This window comes from Scyliorhinus canicula, chromosome 4 (genome assembly GCF_902713615.1).
Source record: "Scyliorhinus canicula chromosome 4, sScyCan1.1, whole genome shotgun sequence".
Lineage (NCBI taxonomy): Eukaryota > Metazoa > Chordata > Chondrichthyes > Carcharhiniformes > Scyliorhinidae > Scyliorhinus > Scyliorhinus canicula.
Window position 1 is genome coordinate 162,162,036 of NC_052149.1, and position 24,739 is coordinate 162,186,774.

The 24,739-nt window shown below is 46.8% G+C and overlaps 1 protein-coding gene and 1 long non-coding RNA gene across 2 annotated transcripts in view; one reads left to right on the top strand and one right to left on the bottom strand.

Annotated features, from left to right (window-relative positions):
- Positions 1–881, bottom strand: part of ctnna1 (catenin (cadherin-associated protein), alpha 1) — a 188,959-nt gene extending 188,078 nt beyond the window's left edge. The window contains exon 1 of the mRNA XM_038795451.1: positions 336–881. The gene's annotated coding sequence lies outside the window, so the exon portion shown is untranslated. The remainder of the gene's footprint in view (positions 1–335) is intronic.
- On the top strand, positions 64–20,821 carry LOC119965124. Its single transcript, XR_005460435.1, has 2 exons — positions 64–258; positions 20,538–20,821. It is a non-coding gene; the product is annotated as an uncharacterized LOC119965124 (long non-coding RNA).
- Positions 20,822–24,739: the final 3,918 nt, after the last annotated feature.

Below are 24,739 nucleotides of genomic sequence, written 5' to 3' on the forward strand. Positions count from 1 at the left end.
GAGGAGGATGCGCGGCCTAAGCCGCGGTGGGGGCGGTGACGGCCGCTTCCAACATGAACAAGGATTGAAAAATAAAAACTACACAGACTGAGAAAGCGAACAAATCTGAACCTCGTAACCGCAACCCGCGGAAATCCTGCTCGACAAAATACCCAAGTCCTGGGAAAAGAGTCCGACACCGAGAGCGGCCATTTAAACTTCGCCAGAGTTCCAAACGGAACTTTCCCAACGGCCGCCACCGCCCGGACAACTGAAACCGTGAGTTTTCAACCAGGCTCCATATGTACTCAAAGTTACGCTTTTTTTAAGGTATTTCGTTTCCGTCTCTCACTTACTTTCTCGCTTCCAGGTATTTTTGTCTTCAATCGGTTTCCCCAAACAGATTGTTTTTAAAAGTCCTAGTTCCGCTCCTTGTTTACACCCTTCCCTTCTTCTTCGTCGTCGCCGACGCCGCTTCTTCTTCTCTTCCCCTCTTTCCTCTGGTGAAGCTGCGATACTTTTAATAACCCCGACCTTGTGAGTCACCAAACCGATGCGAGGGGGAGGGAGGATTGCAAAGCGCTTCCAAGGAAGTGGCCGCACCCCCACTTTGGTGCGCGGGCCCCCCGCCACCGGGGAAAGCGGCGGTCAAAGGCGCTCGCAGAGCGATAGAGAGAAAAAAAATAAAACTAAACGCGAGAACGAAAAGGGTCCCGCAACACCGTGGCCGGGATAATGCCGAGGCGCTCAGGAGAGGAGTGTGAGTGAGCGGTTTGCGGTGGGAGGGCAGCAGGAGTTGGAACTGAGCTCAGCGCCACACCCAGAGCAGCAGCTCGGTTGTTTGTGTGTCATGGAAGTCAGGTGTGTACCCACAGGGTAAGGGGGGAAAACAACATGCTGAACGTTTCACATCCGCTGCCTTATCGATCCACTCTTACAACCTTATCGAAGCTCAACTTTTGTTCCCTTTTTTTCCCAATAAAAAAGTAGGCGGGGGAGTTCAATTCACAGAACAATTCCAGTTTCCCCCCATGTTTCGCCTGTCTTTCACTTCATTGGCATACTTCCTGCTGCCTGGGTTTCTTTTTAACGTTTTGATATGCCGTGGCCGAGATCACAACACGAATCGAAAAGTGGTCGTAGCAAATTGGGCAGCTGATTCCGACAATACCCCCCAAACCTCTGTGACCTAAGGGCAGCAGCTGCAAGAGAACAGCACCCCATCTACTCCCAAAATACACACCCTCCTCCTGACTTGGGAATATGCTGCTATTCTTCCCTCGGTTGCTGGGTCAAAATCCTAGAACTCCTTTCCTAACAGCACTGTGGGTGTACGTTCAACACACATGCTGCTGCAGCAGCCACTAGCTTCTGGGTCAATTGGGGATGGGCGATAAATGATGGTCATGCCAGCGACACCCATGTCCATGCATGAATTGAAAAAAATAACTTCTTGCACCGCACACTATTGTATAATTAGAGTTTACGACCATAAATCCTGACATAAATGTGCATTGGACCTTGACCAGGTCACCACTATAAGTGTTAAATGCGAGCCATCTGCTACCTCACAAGGGAGGAAGAGAGAAAAATCATTAACCCAGCTCCTCAGACTACTCTTGCTCATGCCCTGGAGGCGGTACAGTTCTAATTGACAGAAGCCTACTTTCTTATTCAGTGAACTAAAAAAGATCTGATGAAAAAGGGAAGGAAGTGATTTTATATTTAGGACAAAATTGCCAAGTGTACTTCTCATTTTCTATTGTTAATGGACCCTATTTTAATTATCTAGTGTAACTAAATTTGTTTGTTTATAAATATGAAAAATATGTGTACTGTATTCATAAACGGTCCTTAAATTAATCAATATTATTTCAACTAGGTCCCAATTGATTATGTTTAGAGAGGAGCTTGGAGGACCGAGCCAACATGAAAATTTTGTTTTAAAGACATTTACAGTTCTATGATAATCAGTTACAAAGCTGCCCTTCAGTTATAGAGCTGCTATGAATTTCATGATGGTTTGATTGAACTTTAAAGCTACATCACAGGTTAAAATGGCAGTAGCCTATATTCTTACAATTTTTTATTTTACCAGGTACTCAGAAAGTTGCTGTGCAGGTTACAAGATTGTTTTAATATTGATGTTGCACCTCAGACTCAATCATAAAATGAAATGTGAAGTCATGGGAAAATGCTCCAGCTGGGCCATCTGAGCCATTCAGTCCAGAAATGTCTTTTTAAAAAATAACCAAGAGTTTGCCTTTATTTCAATCTTTATAATGGGGGTGGGTTAGCTCATTTGACTGGACAGGGGTGGTTCGTGTTGTGGCGTAATACCAACAGTACGGGTTCAATTCTCGTACTGGCTGAGGTTATTCATGAAGGCCCTGCCTTCTCAGCTTTGCCCCTCGCCTGAGGTGTTGTGACCCTCAGGTTAAATCAGCGCCAGTCGCCTTGCAAAGATCACCTATGGTCCTCTGGAACTGTGGCAACATTTACATTTAGATCCTTATTATTCTCCCAAAAAATGTTTCACCTGCAATGAAGTACTTTGCTCAGTCAATAATGAGCTGTTTTTTCTCAGCTGTATGGCGAGAGTGAAGGAATATTAATCAGGTTTCCACTGATGACTCGTGCTGAAACATATAGATAATTCATATAGCCAAGATTGATGCCATGTCCACAGATCAATAATTGACTTACACTTTAATGTCTTTATCAACAGTGCTAGGAAGAGTGTTTCTTTTTTTTTAAAGCTCTCCACCTCCACTTCTGAAGACACCTGTTGTGCTGCGACATGACTCCATGGTGTAGGTATTGTCTGTAACTCTCCAAACAGGCATTTCTCCAAATGAGTCGAAACAGTAAGAGTTGGCAGCGATGATTTAAAAATTGGATTCACCATAGAGAAAAGCCTGACCATACATGTAGTTTCCAACCGATGACATTGAATACTTGATAGAAATGGAAATCCAGCTGATTTTTCTCTTTTTTAAAAATGCAACAGAACACACTTTTCAAGATAATCAAACGACATTGAAGGAGACCAATTGGTCAATATTGCCTTATGCTGTCTTAGAAAGAGATATGAATTTAATCCGACTCCCCTATTCTTTCATATGAAGAACTATTTTTTAAAAGTATTTTTATTCAAAGTTTTAGCAAGTTTAACAAAATAAAAAAGACAAATACATTACACCCCAAATACAATAAACCCTACACCAACACCCCCCCCCCCCCCCCCCCCCAACAGTTAACAGTAACTAGTTCTCCAAAATGCAAAATAAACAAACTCCATCACTTGGGGAAGCCCTCATCTGCCCCCTTAGGGTGAATTTCACCTTCTCAAGATGTAATAACTCCATTAGATTCCCCAGCCATGCTGAGGCACAGGTGGAAAAGCTGACTTCCACCCCAGAACCCGCCTGCGAGCAATCAATGAGGCAGTGGCTAAAATATCTTCCCCCACTCCAATCTGCAACTCCGACAGATCCGCCACCCCAAATGTGGCCCCCAGGGAACCAAATCCACATGCAGGATCGCCAACATGGTGCTGTAAAACGATCCCCAAATTTCTCCAACTTTGGGCATGACCAGAACATGTTTACATGATTTGTCAGGCCCCTCCCACACCATTTGCAAGTATCCTCTACCCCCTCAAATAGACGGCTCATCCTTAACTTCGTCAAATAAACCCTGTGCACCACTTTCAACTGTATCAACCCCAGCCTCATGCACGAGGCTGAGGCATTCACCCTCCGCAGCACCTCACACCACAGTCGTCCTCCAGCGCTATCCTCAACTCTTCCTCGCACGTGGCCTTAACCCCCTCCATAGACACCTTATCCTCCACCAAAATCCTCCCATAAATTGCCTGCACTCTCCAACCCCATTAATGACAGCACCTCCTCCAACAACGAGGAAGCAGGTTCTGCCAAAAAGGTTAGAAAAACCTTTCTAGCAAAGTCCCACAACTGCATATGCCGAAAACCCTCCTCATGCGGAAACCTAAACTTCCCCCTCAACTCCTCCAAGCTTCTGAACCGCGCCTCCAAAAAGAAATCCTTCATCTCCTTCACCCTCTCTCTTCCCATCCCTGAAACCCTGAAATCCATCCTCCCGGCCCAAATCCATGACTCCCCCGATCAGCATCAGCCTCGACCCCATTTCCAGCCTAAAGTGCTGCTGAAATTGCCTCCAAATCGTCTATGAGGTAACCACCACGGGACTTCCCGAATACTTCCTTGAGGCAAACAGAAGTGGTGCCAGCACCCGCAGCCCCTACCCCCTTCAAAAACCAGCCTCCATCTTCACCCATAAAGACTCCACCTCCCTCCTCCAGCTCCCCTCCCCCTCTCCATGTTTTCCATCAGGTAATAATACAACAAGTTCGGAAGGTCCAACTTCCCCAACTGCTGGTCCCTCTTCCTTATCCTGGCCAACTTCCCTGCCCAAACAAACAACAAAACCGACTGTTCACCCCCTTTAAAAACAACTTTTCAAAAAGACCGGCAGGCACTGAAATAAAATTAGAAACTGCGCCAAAATGTTCCTCTTAACTTCCTGCACCCGACCTGCCAGTGACAGAGGAAGACTGTATGAAGAACTATTCATAATGAGTATTTCAACTTTATGGTATGTTTCCAAATTAAATCTGTGTTGTACTCCACTGACACTGTATGCTAATACAGTACCACAAGCAACATATTTGATGTATTTTATTAAAAGCTATGTATTGAATGATATCTTTGCGTCAGTTTAAAATTAATTAATTAATTCAACAGTTTTCGTTTTGTGGTGATTTATCTTGGACAAACCTGAGGATCCAAAACAATAACATTTCTTTATTTAATGTTTTACATGAACATTGTTTGATTGAAACTGCCCATTTTCTAGTGGTAAAGATTTTTGTTCAGTGTTTCATTGCTGTTAGCACCAGAGACCTGGCTAATCCATAGATAGCAGTAATAATGTCATTGTTCTATTTTGAAACAACTCTAACATGCACTTAACAAGAGCTATGTTTATACTGCTTTTCAGCTACTAGTTTCAAGAGTGTAGGTTTTCTGTTATCGGCAGCCAAATCAGTACAAACTTATCTTTTTAGCCTAGTGACAAGAAAAAGTTATTTTTTGCGGGGTCCTCTTGGCTGGCACCAATCCTTCTCATAACATCACTATGTGCATGCTATTAAACTGTCACGGCTAGCTCAGCAAAGAGGTGGAATGTTGGGCCCCATGGTGCAGCCAGTTTTAGGACTACAAGCTGCACAATGCAAAACTAAATGCAGTAGAATGGATGAGTTAGCTCACTTTTCTGAGAATACAGGGTGCATTGTAAAATCAGCTTAGGAAAAATAATAGCAACAGGGCAATAGCATTACATGAAAGTGGAAAAGAAAGGGAGAACTACAACTAGCCAAAATTAACACCAAAGTGGAACTACTTTTATAGTCCAGGAGCCTATGTTAATGCTGATTGTTGCCAAAAAGCCGAAAGTGAGTTTTCTTGATTAAGTAAAACCAACCGTGGGAAATCCTGGCAAAGAAAATGGTTTTCTCAGCTGCCAACTTTACTTAACTTGAAAATTTGGCTTCCACTAACTGCACAAAATTTATGTTCATTGAGGTGGCAATGCCAGCATAGCACATACCCCATTACAAAAATCAGCATTGGTAAATCAGTCTTTGACAGGCCTAAGGGATTTTATTATTGAAGAAGTGAATGAGCTTTCTGGGCTGGAGGGGCAACCCACAAAAATCCCTAAGTGACAGATTTTGGAGGAGGGCAGGAATGGATGGCATGCTACTGCTGACATTGCTGGCCTGATTTGGCTCAACTCCCAGGCAATCTGAGGATCATTATGCGTTGTATGCAATTATCATTGAACCACACACACCAACTCTAAGAATAGCAATGCATAACATTTACAAAACACTGGCAAATATTGTCCTCTTAATAAATTCTTAGAATGCTATTCTTAAGGCAGTAGGAAAGATTAATTGTTATTATATGAAGTAATATTCAATCTTACATAGTTTAATAGCTTTGGATTGATGAGCTTTTTATTGATTCAGCTTGTGGGAGCTATTTTATTCACAAGTGCAAGAAGTTGAAACTTACAGCTTCATTTGCCAAGTGTATTTGCCTTTTCCCTGGAAGGAATGACTTGTCTGATATTTTGTAAAATTATCAAAGAAAACAACTGTAATGACAATCACATAAATTATGTGATGCTCTTCATATTCTGTGAGGTCAGATTGCCGCTATCAATAATCACATGCCCTGCATTCTCCAAAACGGCTACTTCTTGCTTGAGCCAGCTCTTTGCTGAAACCTACTATGACAAAATGATAGGTCCTGGCTAGTTACTGAGCACAGTATACAACAGTAGTATTTACAGCAGAAAATGCAATTATCAGTGTCAGGATCTATTAATAACTTCTTTATTGCCCTGAATTTAGATTGAGAACATTACATTTTCAGATAAACTGATATTTTTTTACAAGGTTGGAAGTTGATATGGGAATAGTGGAAATACGAGAGCAAGATGCTGTTACTTTTACTTTTGTAAAGGAACAGGTGTAGACCATATGTCCCTTGAGTTTGCTCCACTGTTCAATAAGATGACAACTGATACTCTATATCAGCTCTGCATATCTGCCCTGTTCCCTTATCCCTTGATTTCTTCTGTCCAAATATCTACCAATCTTTATCTTGAATATACTGAACAACTGAGCACCCAAAGCCCTCTGGGGTGAGAACTTCAAAGGTTCAGAGTGCTTTGGGTAAATACATTTCTAATCTCAGTTCTAAATGGGTAACTTGTCATATGAAGTCTATAACCCCTAGTTCTATAATCCTGAATCAGGGAAAACAGCCTCTCAGCATCTACCCTGTCAAGCCCATAAAGAATTCTATATATTTCAGTGAGTTCACCTTTCATTTTCCTACACTCCAAAAAAAAATTCAGTTTTGCTCAATCTCAATTCTGTTCACACTACTCAACCTCTCATTGGATTATAGTTTCATCACAGAAACTCGGGAACTTTCACTGTAGCTCCTTTAAGGCAAGTATATCCTTCCTTAGGTAAGGACAACAAAGCTGTACACTCCTGGTGTGGGCTCACCAAATCCCTATATATTTGCAACAAGATTTTCTTATTTTACTCTAATCTTGTCCTGCAGTAAAGATTAGCATAACATTTGCTTTCCTGATCGCTTACTCTATCACATGTTAATTTTCTATAGATACATTTGTCCTTCACCTACTGGAAAAACCGGCTCATTCGTGTTCCCGTTAGGTGTCCTCTGTGCACCACCATTAGTTGCATTAGGCTCAGCCATGCGCATGTGAAGGTGAAGTTTGCCCTGTGCAGTGCTTCGATCCAGAATCCTCCCCCATCTCACTGTTTAGTTCTTCCTTCCACTTCTTCTTTGTCTCATACAGGGGTGAGCGATCTAGGTCGCTCGCATTCAGTAGTTTTTCATTTTTTAAAAGAAATTTAGAATACCAAATTATTTTTTTTCATTTCCAATTAAGGGGCAGTTTAGCGTGGCCAATCCACCTAACCAGCATATCTTTGGGTTGTGGGGTTGAAACCAATGCAGACACGGGGAGAATGTGCAAACTCCACACAGACAGTGACCCAGGGCCGGGATTCGAACCCGGGGTTGTCAGCGCCGTAGCCCCAGTGCTAACCACTGTGCCACGTGCTGCCCTGGTCAGTAGTCTTTCTAATAGTAGATGTCCTGGTATCTAGAGGCACTTCATCGTTTCCTTGCAGAGAAAGTTTTTAACCTGTATATACCTCAGATGTTACCTTCCAGGGAACTGAAACCTCTCCGTGACTTCCCCCAAGGTCTCTACTCTCCCGTCAGTGTCCCCTCGCGTGTCTCCACCTCTTGAAGGAGGCGTCAATTGTTGCTAGAGTGAACCAGTGATTATTGCAGAAGGGGATCATGGTGACATTTCAGTTAGTCCAAAGTGCTGCCTCATTTGATTCCAAGATTGGAGCATGGCTACTCCCACTGAGCTTTTTGAGTATCTGGTCGGAGAGGATGGGAGTGTGGTTGTGGCTCGGGCTCAGAGGGATGCCCCTGCACAGGAACATTCCTCCATCCTTACCACTCACTCATAGTTCCTTGACTCATCTCTGTACACTTTTTGCGATGGCCGACTAGTGGTAGGACTGGAGGTTTAAGAGGGCCAGTCCTCCCATAGTTCTCCTCTTGTGCAGGACCTTCTTTCTAATCCTCTCTCCCCCCCCCCCCCCCCTTCCTCAAACAAGCATCATGATTAATTTATCAACTCTGTTGAAAAATATCTGAGGGATGTAGATCGGGAGGGATCTGAACAGGAAGAGGAACCTGTGCAGCACGTTCATCTTGATCATCTGCAGTCTCACTGCAAGGAAGAGTGTGAGTGAGTCCCACCAACGCAGGTCCCTTGTAACTTGCTTCATTAGATTCATCAAGTTCCACTTGTGGATCTGTGTCTAGTCATGGGCTATTTGGATCAATAGGTAGCGGAATTTGGTTTGGGCCAGTTTGAACTGCAATCCCACCAGATCTGCTCCTCCCCCTGCGGGTTCACAGGGAAGATTCTACTCTTATTCAGGTTAAACTGTAACCTGAGAAGCCTATAAACTCCTTTTAGGAGTTTAATTGTTCCTTTCCTGCTGGCCAGGGGATTTGAGATGTAGAACAGCAGGTCATCTGTATCGAGTGAGACTCTCTGCTCTCTGTCTCCCTTTGGATACCTCGCCACTCTTAAGGGCGATTGCCAATGGTTCAATTGCCAGAGCAAACAGCAGCGAGGACAATGGGGATCCTTGCCTCGTGCCTCTGCGGAGCCGGAAGTAACCAAAGCTGGTGGTTTGTCTGTATGCTTCCCACAGGAGTGCTGTACAGTAGCTCCACCCAGGAAGTGAACCCTGGCCCAAACCCAAATGCTCTATTACCTCTATGAGGTACTTCCATTCAACACTGTCAAAGAGCTTTTCTGTGTCCAGGGAGATGATCACTTTTGGTGTTCTCTCCCCAGATGGGGTCATTATCATGTTCAGCAGGAGCCTGATGTTCGCTGTTAGCTGCCTGCCCTTGACAAAACCCATCTGATCTTCCACGACTACCTCTGGCATGTGGCTCTCCAGTCGCCTTGCCAGAGCCTTCGTCATGACCTTAGCGTCGGCGTTAAGGAGTGAAATGGGTCTGTAGGACCAACCTCTGTCGGGTTTTTGTCTTTTTTGGGGATCAGCGATATTAAGGCTTGTGCCAGCGTTGGTGCCAGGATTCCCCTTGCTAGTTAGTCTGCAAACATTTCCTGCAGGTGTAGGGCCAGTGCTGGCACAAATGTTTTATCGACGTCCACTGGAAAACCGTCCGGCCGCAGTCCCTTCCCTACTGCATGGAGTTAATGCTCTCGATGACTTCCCCCAGTTCCAGGCCCCATCACCTATTTTCCCCCAAGGCCAGCATGTCCAGTCCGTCAAGAAACTGCTTCATCTTCGAGTCCCTCACTTGGGGCTCGGAGGTGCACAGCTCCCGGCAGAAGTAGAAAAGGCTCCATTGATCTGCTCTGGCGCTGCGACCAGCTTGCTGCTCCTGTCTTTTATCTGGGCTATTTCCCTCGTGGCTGCCTGATTTCTCAGCAGGCAGCTGGCTTTGTCTCCATTCTTGTAAAATGTCCCCCGTCTCTGGCGGAGCTGGTGCACTGCTTTCCCAGTGGAAAGCAAAGTCAAAGCCCATTTGTAGCTTTTTCTTCTCTGCCAGTAGTTCCATGGTCGGTGCCATTTAATACTGCTGATCTACCTCCAGTATGGAGTCAACAAGTTGTTGCTTAGCCACCCTCTCCTTCCTATCTTTGCGGCTTGCACACAATAATTTCTCCTCTTTATCACCGCCTTCAGTGCTTCCCAGAACGTCGAGGGTGAGACCTTTCCATTCTGGTTGTTGGTAATGTATCTGTTTATGGCTTCTGATATCTGTTCACAGAATGCCTTGTCGGCAAGAGAGCCAAGTCGAGCCTCCATGGAGGCTAGTCTCCAAGGTGGAGCGTGTATTACAAGCCAGCTGTTTAGCCACTTGTTTCTGCTGTTGCTATGTACACCCTGTCATAGCCAGCATTCTACCCAACCTCCCGGTTTCCCCCTTAACCCATCTACCCTCCTTTCTCCCCCTTCCAATGAACCTGAGGGCCTCCCTCCCCCCCCCCCCCCCCCCGGCCCTTTCCCCTCCTTTATCTCTCCCCCCTTCCTTCCCCCCCTTCGGCCAGGTACTCTCTCGCCCTTGGGAACTGTGCCACAGGGCCCTCTTCTCCTGTTCTTCTCTGTGCTATCTTGCTCGCTTGTGTGGTAGTGCCCTCCTCTAGAAGCGATCGTTACCTTCCCCTACCCAATGTGTTCCTTCCCCCCTCTTCTTTCTCCCCAACTGTTTCTGCACCTTGCCGCTCTCACCCACCTGCCTGGGACTCATAGCAGACCGAAAATGAGGCAGTTCCATCCTGCTCAATTGTCCTTTTTTTTATAAGAAGTTTAAATTCAGTGCATTTGCTGCTGTCTTCCCAGTGCACAAATTTGTCTACTTCGGCCAGTGCTGTGAAGTCCCCTGTCCCCTGTTCTTTCCCCTGGAAGGCTACCCAGAGCTTGGCCGGGTATACCAAACCGCACCTTGCTCTTGTGTAGGCCTGCTTTGGCTGTATTGGATTCAGCCCGGTGCTTGGCCAGGTCTGCCCCAATGTCTTAATGAACACGGATCAAGTGTTCCTTCCACTTACAGGACCGTGTGTGCCTTGCCCAGTTCAGGATTTTCTCCCTGTCTTGCTACCAGTACAGCTTTGCGATGATGGCCAGGGGCTGCTCTCCCTCAGCTGGTGTGAATGGTGAGCTCTGTCTACCTCTGGGAGTTTGGAGAAGTTTTACCCCATGATTAGTTTGCCCAGCATTTTGGCCAAGTACTCCATGGGGCTGCTGTCATCAATGCCCTCTGGTAGGCCCCCAATGCGGATATTCTGGCATCATGACCGGTTCTCTTGGTCCTCTACCTTCCCTTTCAGCATCCCCTGAGGTGCCACCAACCTTGCCACCTCTGTCTCCAATGAGGCGATCTGGTCGGTTGCTGCCTTTTCCAGCTCCCTGATGTTTGGTTGCCTCCTGTCCCTCCAGCCATTGCTTCGACTTTTTCGGCGCCGACTTGAAGGGGGCCAGGGCATCCGCAACCACCAGCTTGCGTCACCATTGCCACCATGTCTAGATTGATGGCGTCTCTTTGCTTTCGGATCTCCTGTGTTACGAGGTCCATCCACTAGCTTTTTGGGGAGATAGTCCGGCATGTGGCTTGGCGGTTCGGTCTGTTCGGATACAGCCAGCTTCATCCCACTCTGCGTGCTCGTCGTCTCTCCTTTTTTTTTCCAGGCTCTTACTGATCCTGCTGTCTTTTCAGCCATTAGAAATGTTTGCTGTCATTTTTCAGTAGCTGTGGTGATCTTGAAGGAGGATGTGGGGTTTTCTTTGTGCAAAATTAGTAGCCTATTATTGGGCTAAAAGTGACAAATTCCAACTTCCAGCAGCAGAGCCACCTTTCCTGTGTCTGCTCAGGATATCCCCGTCACTGGAAGTCGCGTGAGTGAAAGGATTGCAGTGTCACTAACATGTCTGTGTTGTTCCTCGTGTCTTAATAAAGCTCGTAGTCTCAAAGGTGGAGAAGATGCTTTATTGTGAATTTGTTCTGTCTTCAGAGCTTAACTTACAGCTACCTCAAATGCTGCCTGCTTGTGTGTCTGTGTCCTGCTACGAGTTCTGCCTTCCGTGAAGTGTCCTCACTTCCTGTCCCTGTGCATTTATAGCTCTCCCGTGCTCCCTCTACTGCTTGCTCAGTTGTATTGCACCTACTCAGATCTACAATCACCACATCCCCCTTTTTTCTTTACATATTTTCTGTACATCGTTAAAGAAAATTGTACAAAACAGTTACTTATGATATGTGTATCTATACAAGTGATGGTGCTATTGCATATTTTACAAAGCCAATTTATATTTATGAGTCCACTCTTAATAAAAACATTTATGAGTCCAAACTTGATGAATTTGTTCACTGAGTTTTTTCTTTTGTTGTTGTTGACGTGGTGAATGTTGTTGGTATTCTTGTTATTTTAAGTAACCAATGCGTCATCCCAAGGTGTTTGCATGGTCGAACCACTGATGTTGACTGACATGGACTTTTTTCCGTGCTTGTGGTATCGATTTATTATGTCATCTGCCTTGAAAGCTGGTGTGCTTGCTTGTTCTGGAGCAGATGTGGGTTTGTGCGATCCGTTGTCATCCCATGGCATGTTTGTAGTCTTGTCATTGTTTTGCAGTGTGCTGTGGCATTGTCCTTCATGTGCAGAGTTGTACCATTTTGTACAAGTCGTTGTTTCATTGCTGTTGTTTCTGTCGTTCCTGTCTTTGTTGTTTTCGTTACCGTTGTTGTTGCTGTTTTTGTCGTTTCTGTCTTTGTTGTTGTCACTATCTTTGTTATTTAAATCCATTATATACTTTCCTAGCTTCATGTCCTGCGATGAGCATTGCTATTTTAATTTCGTCTGAGGCTGCTGCTACATCATTAATTATGATATAAAAATTGAACATTTGTTTAAATATTTTCCAGACATTTCTTACATTGCCGGTCGTGTCCAGCTGAGGTGGGGTTCCAAGCCACATCCTCGAATAAGCAATGTCTTCCTAAGTCCAATGTCCAGTAGGAGATTTCCATGCCATTTTGTTCTTTCTGTGTCTGCAGCTGAGTTGTCCTGTCATAAGCGCCTGAAGGCACTCTTGGTACCATGTGTTGTTCCTTGTGTCTTAATAAAGCTCGTAGTCTCAAAGGTGGAGAAGATGCTTTATTGTGAATTTGTTCTGTCTTCAGAGCTTAACTTACGGCTACCTCAAATGCTGCCTGTCTGTGTCCTGCTACGAATCCTGCCTTCCGTGAAGTGTCCTCACTTCCTGTCCTTGTGCATTTATAGCTATCCCGTGCTTCCTCTCGTGCTTGCTCAGTTGTATTGCACCTACTCAGATCTACAATCACCACAATGTCCATCAATTGCTTCTTTGCTTGCAGACACATCACTTCTGGAGGTACAGACACATCACTTCTGGAGGGTATCTCCTCCTCTGTGGGAGCATCTGAAAGATTTTAGAATGAACCAGGCTTTGGAATTGCTCTTTTATTGTTGCCTGAACACATGTAACTGAATTGAAGCTGGCCTTGGAGTTTGGATTTCAAAGTCATTGCAGAACTCTTGAGCAATGACACCGGGACCAGTCGCACAGCCTCACCGCACCCGACTCAGGGCGCGACAAAGCTGTTGGGTCTGTCGCAAGGTTTGCAATGCTCAGGACGCTTTGCGGGATCTAATGAGATCTCACATGATGTCGTGATCTGGATCTCGCTGGGTGGGATCATGACTCCCGAGCAGTTCGGCTCACTTAAATCTGTTTGTGCTGGGTTCTCCCAAGGCCAGGGATGGAACACCTGCACCTGGGAGACCTCGTCATGGTGCTGTTTAGGACTGGTCCACACAAACATGGACCAGGTATAATGGCACCAGCAGAGTCTCCCAGGTGATCAAAACCCCCCGGGTGTTCGGGCTCTGGGTAGGGTGGTACCCAGTGATGCGCTAACAATTGCACACAGAAACACGAAACGGTACAAAAGAGGCTTTATTATCGTGAGATGTTATTCCCTCAAGTGGAGCTGTAAAATAGCAGCTCAGGAGACCTCATGGATATTTATACTGCTCCCTGTGGGCGGAGCTAGCCGGCAGGGGCTTACCGACAAACTATGCAGGGGCTTACCGACAAACCTGTAATAGCAGGTACTATTGTACATCCCCTAATAGAGGCACACACATATATATACTGTGGTATTACCACATTCAACCCCTGTTAAGAATGAGTCCGGCGGGGTGACGTGAAACTATAATACATAAGCAGTGATTTATTTACAGAGGTGGGGGGAGAAAAAAATCAGGGGTCCATCTTGCAACCCGGTGCCCGTCATAGGTTGAGTCTGTCCGGTGGTCTGACGGTTCGTTGAGAGCAGGCGCAGCGGTGGCGACGTCTGCACAGGTGGTGTCGACGGCATCGGTGGTGGCGGTGTTGGTGCTGGCCAGTTGGTGCTGGACGACTCCGGGAGCGTGCCGAAATCTTCCATGTCCTCTAGTGTGGGCAGGGGAACGAGGGATGGACCTGGTGGGGCTGATGTTTGGGGCGCTGGGGAAAAGGAGGGAGGCACGTGGGTAGGGAGATGTGTGGGAGTGGGATCGGCACCCGAGGGAGCCAGGCCCTGAGCGAGACTATCCTGGCGGCCGTCGGGGAACTCCACGTAGGCATACTGGGGGTTCGCGTGGAGCAGGCGTACCCAGTCCACCAGAGGGTCCGCCTTGTAGAGTCTGACATGCCTATGAAGTAGGACGGGCCCTGGAGCTGCGAGCCACGTCGGGAGCGACACTCCAGATGTAGACTTCCGAGGGAAGGTAAAAACACATTCATGGGGTCTGTTGTTAGTAGCGGTGCACAGCAGTTACCGAATGGAGTGGAGCGCATCAGGGAGGACCTGCTGCCAGCGAGCGGCTGAGAGGTTCCTGGACCGTAGGGCCAGCTGGACGGCCCTCCATACCGTCCCGTTCTCCCTTTCTACCTGCCCGTTTCCCCGGGGGTTGTAGCTGGTCATCCTGCTGGAGGCGATACCCCTGCTGAGCGGGAACCGACGCAGCTCATCGCTCATGAATGAGAATCCTCTGTCACTGTGGATGTAGTCGGGGAATGCCACGGGTCTGCCTGCCTGGTTTAGAGTGGCGGTAAGGGCGACATCGGAAGCGTCGCTCTCTAATTGGAAGGGCAGTGTCTCATCTACTGCATGCATACCGGCCTTGGCTATGTCTGAGCGAATACGGGCGAAGACTTGGGCCGCGAGGGGAAATTGCGTGGACTGGATCAGTGGGCGGGCCTTGTCAGCTTATTGTGGGACCCACTGGGCGTAGTAAGAAAAGAACCCTAGGCATCGTTTGAGAGCCTTGGGGCAATGGGGGAGGGGAAGCTCCATGAGGGGGCGCATGCGGTCGGGATCGGGCCCCAGTAGTCTGTTTTGGACTACGTAGCCGAGGATGGCTAAGCGGTCTGTGCTGAATACGCACTTCTCCTTGTTATAAGTTAGATTGAGGAGAGATGCGGTGTGGAGAAATTTGGAAAGGTTGGCGTCATGGTCCTGCTGGTCGTGGCCGCAGATGGTGACATTATCTAAGTACAGAAACGTAGCCCGCAGTCCGTACCGGTCAACCATTCGGTCCATTTCTCGTTGAAAGACCGAGACCCCGTTAGTGACGCCGAAGGGAACCCTAAGGAATTGATAGAGGCGACCGTCTGCCTCGAAGGCAGTGTAGGGACGGTCCGATTTACGAATGGGGAGCTGGTGGTAGGCGGATTTCAGGTCAATTGTTGAGAAGACCGGGAACTGTGCAATCTGATTGACCATATCAGATATGCGAGGGAGGGGGTACGCGTCGAGCTGCGTGTACCGATTGATGGTCTGGCTGTAGTCCACGACCATCCTGTGTTTCTCCCCAGTTTTACCCACCACCCTTGAGCTCTCCAGGGGCTATTGCTGGCCTCGATAATAAGCAGCCGCTGGACTTCGGACCTGATGAAGGTCTTGTCCTGGGTGCTGTACCGTCTGCTCCAGGTGGTGACGGGTTTGCAATCTACAGCCAGATTGGCAAAGAGAGAGGGAGGGTCAACCTTGAGGGTCGTGAGGCTGCAAATGGTGAGTGGGGTAAGGGTCCGCCGAATTTGAGGGTGAGGCTCTGGAGGTTACATTAGAAGTCCAGGCCCAGTAAAAGTGTCGCACAGAGGTTGGGGAGAACATACAGGTGGAAACGCTTGAATTCCACGCCTTGTACGGTGAGTCTGTCCAGACAGAAGCCCCGGATCGGGACAGAGAGGGATCCGGAGGCCAGGGAGATCAGCTGGTTGGCGGGATGGACCACGAGGGAGCAGCGCCTTACCGTGTCCAGATGAATGAAGCTATCGGTGCTCCCGGAGTCAAGTAGGCAGTAGGTCGCGTGGCCGTTGATGAGCACCGTCGCTGAAGCGGTGGCCAGGTTGCGAGGACGGGATTGGTCGAGCGTCATGGAGGCAAGTAGCGGGCGATCGTCCGAAGAGTCCGAAGATTCCGATGCGTAGCGGCAGTGAGGGCAGCATGGTAGCATGGTGGTTAGCATAAATGCCTCACAGCCCCAGGGTTCCAGGTTCGATTCCCGGCTGGGTCACTGTCTGTGCGGAGTCTGCACGTCCTCACCGTGTGTGCGTGGGTTTCCTCCAGGTGCTCCGGTTTCCTCCCACAGTCCAAAGATGTTGTGGTTAGGTGGATTGGCCATGCTAAATTGCCCGTAGTGTCCTAAAAAGTAAGGTTAAGGGGGGGGTTGTTGGGATACGGGTATATGGTGGATACGTGGGTTTGAGTAGGGTGATCATTGCTCGGCACAACATCGAGGGCCGAAGGGCCTGTTCTGTGCTGATCTGTTCTATGTTCTATGAACCGGGTCCCGTGATCCAGTCCCGAGGGGAGGAAAAATGGCGGCGTCTGGATTACCTGCGGGGAAGAAAATGGCGGCGCCCATGCAGCGCACGTTGTGGGGGCGGGGCCAGATGACTGCAACCATGGAGCGCACATTGAGGGTGCGGGACAAGATGGCGGCACCCATGGTGCGCACATTGCGGGGGCGGTGAAAGATGGCGGCACCCACTGATCGCACGTGGCCCCGGGAGCTGCGGACAACGGGGCCCATTGCGCGATCGGCTGGGGAGAGGGGGAGAGGTCGGGCGCGATAGAGGCAACAGCGGGGGCCTGACACACCGCTGCAAAGTGGCCTTTCATGCCACAAGATTTGCAGGTCGCGGCGTGGGCCGGGCAGCGCTGGCGGGGGTGCTTCTGCTGGCCGCAGAAGTAGCAGCGGTGACCCCCAGGGTGTGCGGTATGGCGAGTAGCGCAGGCATACTGCGCGGGAGCGGCCCCAGTCGGGGGGGTTGGTAGCGGGGTCCACGAGGGGTAGGATGGGTGGGCCGTGCGGCGGGTTGGGTAGGACTGCACGTTACGGGAAACGGCCGTCATAGAGAGCGCTAAGGTCTTTGTCGCTGCTAGATCGAGCGCGGCCCCTTCCAGCAGTCGTTGCCGGATGGTGTCCGATGCAATACCCGTAACAAATGCATCCCGCATGAGTAGATTCGAATGTTCCATGGCCAAGACGGCCTGGCAGTCGCAGTCCCGTACTAGAGGGATAAGGGCCCGCCAGAAGTCCTCAATCGACTCACCCGGTTGCTGGACTCGAGTGGAGAGTACGTGCCTCGCAAAAGAGTGTTCGTCGACAGGACATAATTTTCTTTGAGCAGTTCCATAGCACGGACATAGGTCGGCGCGTCCTGTATCAGCGGGAACACGCTGGAGCTCAGTCTAGAGTAAAGGAGTTGTACCTTCTGAGCCTCCGATGGTGCAGGGTCCGCTGAGGTGACGTCGGCCGCGAAGACAGCCAGCCAGTGGTTAAAGTCTTTCCTGGCGTTCGGCGATTGCGGATCCAGCTGCAGGCGGTCAGGTTTTATTCTGATGTCCATGATTAGGGAAATCTCACGGTAATAAATTGATGCGCTAACAATTGCACACACAAACACGAAACGGTACAAAAGAGGCTTTATTACCGTGAGATGTTATTCCCTCAAGAGGAGCTGTAAAATGGCAGCTCAGGAGACCTCATGGATATTTATACTGCTCCCTGTGGGCGGAGCTAGCCAGCAGGGGCTTACCGACAAACTATGCAGGGGCTTACCGACAAACCAGTAATAGCAGGTACTATTGTACATCCCCTAATAGAGGCACACACATATATATACAGTGGTATTACCTCACCCAGGCACTCCCACTACCACCTGAGAACCTTGCACTGTCAGGCTTGCCTGGGCTCTGCCAGGCTGGCAGGCCTGGGGGTCTCTCTGTCTGTCTGTCTCCCTCTTCCCCCCGCTCCACCCCACTGTTGGCATCAGCACGTAGACTCAGGAACTGACTCTGCTGCTAGCATTCTTTTTTTCTCAGCCCATTTAACTCCTAAATTGTCTGCTACATGTTGGACCCATTTCTGGACCCAAGTTCCTAATATCTCCCTATCATGACACCATAGGCTTAATAAAAGACAACAGATGCTCCATACATCCCTGGTGGGAAATAGTGATGTATGTCCTGATGTTTGCTTTTCCCATGCAACCAAGACCACCTTCCTATCAATGACTACCCAAAAGGTAACAGTTAACTGCTGAATACCATGCTGTTGTTCTACCAACTTCCATTTTAAAGTATGCTAAGGTTTTAGTCCTCCTACAACTCAATATGGGCACAGCATATTGAGCCTCTACCTTGTATCACATGGACAATTCTTATCACCATTCCCCCTTCCTCACCAGTACATACTGTCGCATTATGTGCTTCTCTATCAACATATCTAGTTGTCTTTAAGTGCACTTGGTCCCCTTGTTCCGTGAAGAGAACAGATTATAATTGTAAGTACTTCCGCACATTTATTTGAGTAATTGGGTATTACTCCAACCACAGTAATGATCAATGTTAATTGTGCATTTTTTTCGAACCTCCACTCTCCCAATATCTTTTGAACTCTTCATCCTGAACAACTATAGCTTCTTCACATGGAATGGTGACAACATTTTCACAGGCACCATTGCATAAAATGTAATTAATTACCATTTCTATGATATCATTTTCATTTCATATCAATGCTGTCAATATTTATTGGAGGATTTTTTCCACCATTAATTTCACATTGCTACAAGTGGCATTTTAAAATTAATTTGAAATTGAAAAGATAAACAGCAGAAATTAAAAACAGAAGTTGCTGAAATACAAAGCAGGTAGATCAGAATCTGAAAAAAAAAGTTAGGTATCTTGGGCGTGTTGCCCCCGAGCGGGAACGTGACGCAGCCGGTAGATTCTGGGAAAGGCCTCCCTTGGTCTTCCCAACAGCAAGTACGTCTTGCGAGATCTACCCAGGTCTCGCAAGGCTTTACGATCAGGGCCCCGCCTACAATGGGCAGGACAAAGCCCGGCATGCCTAAGTAAGTTTAAAACCTGCTTCGACGTGCTCACCTGTGATCTATTGGCCTCCCCAGGGGGTCCCCAGCTGGGCACCATTCTGTACTGGTCCACAGAAAAATGGAACAGGACCCAGCGAGTGCGCGGGGGGGTCTCCCGGGCCATCGGAGGACCCTGGGTGCTCGGGGACAGGGCGGGGTAGCCCCCTGACCCTCCCCATTGAACCCGGGCACCTTGGTACTGCCAAGTTTTCTCTTTAAGTAAATTTTAATTTCCACCCTTTTACAGTTTAAAAAATCTAAAATGTCATGTTTCCTGTTTTTTCTGCCTTTTATTCTCCTGCTTCATCTCCAAAATTATTGCATCGATTCCAGCTTGTTCCTGATGGCCTTCACATCATCTACACCTGGAATCCTTTGACTGCCCTTTCTAAATTTTTGTTCAGTAGAGCATATATTTTGACTTTATTTTAAAGTAAATAACATTTAAGTTAATAACATCTAAATCACATCCACTGCTGCCTGTATCACACTGCCACCCCACTGGCTCATGGTATGGCTGCCCGCATATGCCTTTAGACCTCTCACATACAGCAATCACCTGTCTCCTCCAACCCCCACCACTGCTACCTCAAACCGCACCCACATAATCTGCTGGCTGCGTTATGGTTCTGATTACCTAATTACCACTGATTGTACATTTATATTGTTCTCGATATAACCAAGCTCCCCACCCTGATACTTTGACTTCCTGTTTGTAATTGAATGTCCTGGCACTACCCATGACCCGTCATATGAAATGTGAAACACAACAGCCGATTAACCACACTAACTCACAAATTTACTCAAGGAGCATATCACGCATTACTACTTCCATGTGCTAATATTGAAAGAAATAGGCCGAATATAAAACAAAGTGCTGGAAAAAAGCTCAGCAGGTCAGGCAACATCTGTGGAGCGAAAAACCGAGGTGAGGTTTCGAGTCCAATGTGACTTCTTCAGAACTCCAGCCTTGTTGGCACAGTATTTGTGATACTATTTATGCATCATTTTATAAAATTTGATCAAAATACTTTTCTTCCCTTTTCAAGTACCCTCTTCATAGTTATTTACACTATGAATGGAATCATAGAATGATTACAACACAGAGGGAGGCCATTCAACCCATCAAGCCCGTACCAGCTGTGTGCAAGGCCAGTTAAGCTGGTCTCACTCCCCCATTCTTGCCTTGCAGACCTGCATTTTGTTTTCCCTTCGGGTGCTTATCCAATTCCCTTTTGAAACCTGTGAAACACCTCAATACGTTTCACAGCTCAGATTAAAAGAGGAACTGTCCCATACACTATTTCTAAGTTTGAATGACTGATTTTCATTTTAAGTTGACTGATTTGTGTTCTTAATATATTTGCTTTTTTGAATTTTTTAGGTATACACACTGTCTTGATTGATGAAGGAGAATGTCCACTTTCACATGTAAGCAAGTTGTTTAAATTATTTTGTTGGTTTGCCTGCTCAGTAATATTTTGAATAATCAGTATGATTCAGTCAACTGTTGTTCTTTTTTCATGAATATAATATTTGAGCCAATCAAGTGCAAATGTGACATACACTTATATGTGTAAAATTTTCAAATGTGATGTCCATTTCTCACAGTAATATTATAATGATATTGTTCCTGCAAATAAAGCAAAATATGTTTAGAAATTCAAACTTTGTGATGTATTTCTTCTGAGGTTTAACTTATTACAGCAATTTTATGAAGAATTTAGGTAAGGGGTAAAATAAAGAAAACTGTAAAGGAGAAGAGGGGAAGTTAGCTCTGTTGCAATATAGAAATTACCTGGCTGGCAAGTGGGACTCCATGCAGACATGTTTGCACATGTGTAGAGAGCTCCTTTGTTGTTGAGTAGATCTAGCGACAGTCCTTCATTTAAGACAACAAACCAAGGGCCAAGCTGTATATTCTGGTTGTGATGGAGACTGAAACTCCTCCGCCATTGAAAAGGGCAGGATATCCTCCTTGTACTATAACCTGAAGTGGATTATAATGAGTCCCTTTTTGGGCTATGCTGGATCTGGCCACGACCCCATTGAAGTCCAAATGCCTGCACAATTTTATCAGAGAAAGCCAATTGGTAGGCCACCTCCAGGAGCTCCATCCATTTAGGGATGGCATGCAGAGTACGTAGTTAGGAAGGTTAATGAGGCTCTGGGTGGTCGGCAGCCTCATCAGGAGAGTTGGGGTAAAAAGAGCAGCTCATAATGGAGATATTTTCTGAAGACTTAAATTAAAGTAAAAAATAAGAGTGGCCACAGCTTTCAGACACTCCACAGAATGGCCTTCATCTGCAGCTGTGGCCCTCTGGCAGCCACATCTTAAATGAGGGGAGATCTTGCGAGTCCCTACCCCCAATTTGCTGCCAGGGTGATGCCGTCTACCAGCCACCTGCTGGGCTTTGACCTCAATGGGGGAGGGGGGCATTCGCTGTCTGGAAGATCCTAGTGGCTCCATTAATTTTTTCCTAAATGGGCACTTAACTGTCATGAATTGGTCACCAGTCACTACTGGATGGGAACCGGTTCTGGAATATCCCTGCCTCCAGCAAAATTGCTGGAGGTGGGATTGTGTTGGGTACAACTTGAGATTTTCTGAAATTCCTCATTCTCAGCCTAGTGGCATGATAAGATATGGCTGATAAAATTCTGCCCATGGCCTGTAAAGTGACAAGATATTTCCAAGACTTTATAAGGCACAATATAGTTTCCCTTTCTCAAACAAAATTTGAACTTCACACCAGCGTATCATATTCTACAGGTACTGTGGTATAACTGCTTGTTAGGTTATGTTCACGTAAGACAGCTATCCATATTTATTTCTGCTGAAAATCCTAGATGACAATTACTATGAGCGCGCACTAGCCCTGGGTGTCGTAACAACACCAGGGTGTCGTAACAACGTTTAGCTCAGTGGGCGAGACAGCTTGGTTTGTGATGCAGGAGAAGGCAAGCAGCACGGTTTCAATTCCTGTATCGGCTGAGGTTATTCATGAAGGCCCTGCCTTCTCAACCTGGCCCCTTGCTTGAGGTGTGGTGATCCTCACGTTAAACCACCACCAGTCACCTCTCCCCCTCAAAGTGGAAAGGAACCTATGGGACTATATGGCACCTTACCATAGCAACAGTTGCTGCAATATTTTCTGTTTTATTGACCTTAATCTGTGTGGGGTTTGCATTATTAGTCCAAGCTTATCCAAGTGGTTATTAATGTACTCCCGGATCAATGTTTTTAAAAAGCTTTCCCATCACTGACAATTCTTTATGTCTGGGGATCTGCCAGTAGGATTTCCAACTAACCTTCAGCACTTTACCAGTTTTCTGTGGCTGACAATACGTTAGAAGGACCGCTGGTCAAACTGGTTCCTCTGCGGCCCACCTTCCATCCCAGTGAAGATTACATCAAACTAGCTCTTGCTGAGCTCAAATGAGTAGATCACACTGAAATAATGTACATTCAAATTGTGGAAAGCTAAAGTGGTAAGTGCTGTGCCATGTGCAATTTCAGGAACTGATACATCTTGTCTCTAAGCACTTCCGCTTAACGATTTTAATCTTTTCAGCTCTAAGTTAAATCACTGGTAACAATCTATTTTGAGTCATAACACAGTACTTAGAGTTATAGAGTAATTATTGCACAGGAGGAGGCCATTTAGCCCACCGAGTTAATGGCTGTTCTCTGGAGAGCAATCCAGTCAATCCATTCCCCCACTATCCTCTTTCCGTGAAAATATATTTCCCTCAATTTCTTTTTGAAAACATTGATTTTCTCTGCTTCCTGGAGGATGCGAGCTCCTGTTCATTACCATTGGCTGGGTAAAATGTTCTTTCTCAACCCCCCTGCAACACTTGCCCAAATTGTTTGATCTATATTCCCTAGTTCTTGTATCCACAGCTAATGAGAACAGCATTTATATGTTTATCTTGTCTAAACCTGTCATAATTGGTATACCCCAATCAGATCTTCCCTACTAACATAAGAACATATGAATTAGGAGCAGGAGTAGGCCATTCAGCATCGTGAGCCTGCTCTGCCATTCAATAAGATTATGGCTAGTCTGATTGTGGCCTCACTGGCGATCACCAGATAACGTCTGACTCCTTTTTTAGTCAAGAATCTATTTATTTCTGCTTTAAAAATATTCAATGACCCTGTCTCCACCAGTCTCTAGGAAACAGAGTGCCAAAGACTCACTACTATCGGAGAGAAAAAAAATCTTTATTAAATGGAAGATCCCTTCTTTTTAAACTTTGTCTCTGAGTTCTGGTCTCTTCCACAAGGGGAATTTAATAGCACGAGATATCACTGAGGAAGCTTCTTGTATAACAGAGAATAATGGAAAGAATAATGAGGTCTAATTATATACAGTAAGAAGTCTTACAACACCAGGTTAAAGTCCAACAGGTTTGTTTAAAATCACTATCTTTCGGAGCACTGCTCCTTCCTCAGATGAAGGAGGAAGGGGCAGTGCTCCGAAAGCTCGTGATTTTGAACAAATGTGTTGGACTTTAACCTAGTGTTGTAAGACTTCTTACTGTGTTCACCCCAGTCCAACGGCAGCATCTCCACATCATAATAATATACAGACACAGGAGGTATCTCATAAAGGTCTTCCTCCATGACTCCTGGTTCCACAGTGCCTGGGCCCCTGCTTCCAGAACCCCGAACATTTTACACATTGGTTGGGGTTTCCGCGCTTTCATGCGATAGGCCCCAAGTGGGTCATGTGGCTTGCGAAACATCACCCCTTAAAGGGACCATGCTACTACATCTCTCCCCTCCTCCCCCCTAGAATCCCTCGACACATACATATATATATATTATACAGGTTATTTACTACTGTGCGTAGTGAGGGCAAAAACACCACTGAGGGCAATGCAGCATAGTCCTTCACAAAGTTAATCTGCTAGGGGACTTTGTAGGCCTAGTGGAATGCCTCAGTTTCCTGAGTGCTTCCTCCAACAATGAAGCAGTGTCAACAACGGCAACAGCAGGAGGTTGCTTCGAGGTCTCAATAGGTGCATTGGGAGCACACCCCTCTCCGGTCCCATGAAAAGCAGTGGGAGGGGCCTCTTCTGAGCCCCCCAGTTCCCTTGCCTCAGGCTCCACCAAAGGGGTGTTGGTAGTGCCCACTGGAACCATCTGTTCAGTTGTTGGGGCTGCAGCCTCTCGGCTCCTTATATGGTCTATGTGCTTCCAACAACATTTCCCCTGTACATCTCCCAGATATGAGACAGGACCAGATTTTGCCACAGATTTCCCTGGCGTCCACGACAGTCCACGTGCAAAGTTCCTTACGAAAACTAGATCTCCGATTTTAAATGATCTGCCTTATTTCATTGGATCATGATACTTCTTTTGGGAGGCTTGCCTCGTCCCCACTTTCCCTTCCAAATTAGGGAAAACGAGGTCTAACTGAGTGTGAAAGTGACAATCCGTTAATAGGTCTGCAGGTGTGACCTCAGTAATGATATGAGGGGAGGGGTGGTATTGTAAGAGAGGAGGAAGTTAACCAATTTGAGTTTTTTTCCGGCAGATTAAAAAGTTTGTACTGCTCTTTAGGTCATGCCATT